The sequence below is a fragment of the Phodopus roborovskii genome, unplaced genomic scaffold (assembly GCF_943737965.1).
Source record: "Phodopus roborovskii unplaced genomic scaffold, PHOROB, whole genome shotgun sequence".
In the NCBI taxonomy this organism is placed as follows: Eukaryota; Metazoa; Chordata; class Mammalia; order Rodentia; family Cricetidae; genus Phodopus; species Phodopus roborovskii.
Window position 1 is genome coordinate 201,713 of NW_026126080.1, and position 1,577 is coordinate 203,289.

Here is a 1,577-nt window from a genome sequence, read left to right on the forward strand (position 1 = left end):
CTCTCAGTGAATCATGCAAGAAATGAGCTCAGTTGTATTTTCAGCCGGTCCCATTTATTGAACACTTGAGTCAGGCACTTCCATGTATTGTTTTAGTTTACCTAGGAAGCCACTCTCTTATGTAGGGATTATTATAATTGAATTCATTTTCCAGGTGAGAAGCTGAGATCCGTAACTTCTGCTCGAGTTCATACAATCAGGACATTGCAAAGGGAGAATTTTAACTGAGACTTGCCTGACAACAATGTGCTCACAGCCAAACACTGATGCCCTGCTGCTTCTTTCTTAAGTGTTTATCATGTTTATAGCCTGGGCTTCTCACAAAAGGAGTGGGATTCATAAGTGAGCTCCTGACATTTTACAGTAAAAACCACACAATTCACTTCTCTATGACATTTGGAGGAAAGGAGGCATATGATCACACTCAGGAAATTGCTTCAAGGGAAGAAAGCGGGATGACTCACTTGAAGAATCTAGCTATCAAAATGTTTACCTGGATAGTATCTGTAGTCATTGAAGAATAGGCAAGGGAAACAATAAGTTCTGTCCTTGGCACTTAGTCCCTCGGGTTTCTAAAGCACAAGAACCCCTTGTAAATTGAATGTATAGATATTAAATGTTTTCTTTGCCATACTTGCTTTTTAATTCAAGTGTCTGACTACTGTTGGAAACACTTCTGACCTTCAAGTGAAAACCTTGATGAGAACATTGTGTGACTTTCAGGACCAGGAATTGAGCCTTGGCTTTCTTTTGGGTGCCACATGGAGATCACTTGGTTCCAAGTGGTAAAAGCTGAGCCATCTATCCTCACATAACAAGCAAGATATCAGTCTTTGTAGAAAAAGACCTTTCAGTTTGTGCCATAATTATGAAGACTTTCCCCCAGATTTCTTATAATTCTAGGTGACTATTCAAATCAACCTTATCTATTTGGGTATTTAACATCAATATATTTGCATTGAGAGATAACAGGAGGGCTTCTTATTGACTGGTCTTATCTGGTCAGATTTCACTAGGCCAAGCACAGGAAGCTGCAGCTACTAATGCTGCCCGGATATTGGACTTTCTCCCACCTTCTGCCTGGAAACTGCTAGCAGAGTTATTGCTGTTGGAATATTATGCAGCTTGCCTGGGCTTTGAGGTTATCAGATCAGCATAGACCTTTGTGAGTCAAATTTATTTTTTTTCCTAGTCAAAGAATTCTAAAGTCAGAATCATAGGCCTGTAATAACTTAAAGGTCATTTTCTCTACCTTCCAGTTAAAACTCATGTCACCTAAGTAATAGGTAACAATAGTAAGCTAAAAAATAATTCTGTTTAATGTATACAAAACTAGCTTTTATGCATAATCTCATTTAATAATCATAACATCAGTCTGAGTTAGAAGCTGGTTTTTTTTTAATGGAAGTACTTTATCAGCAAGGTTAAGTGGCTGGACCAAGTTTACATGGAAGTAGCAAGACTGAGACCCAGGTGTGTCTGCAAAACCCATACTTTACATGTCCTATTGTTTCTTATAATTCAAATATGTAGGATAACTCTAACCTCAGATATTCTACTAGGGTTTCTTTCTTTAA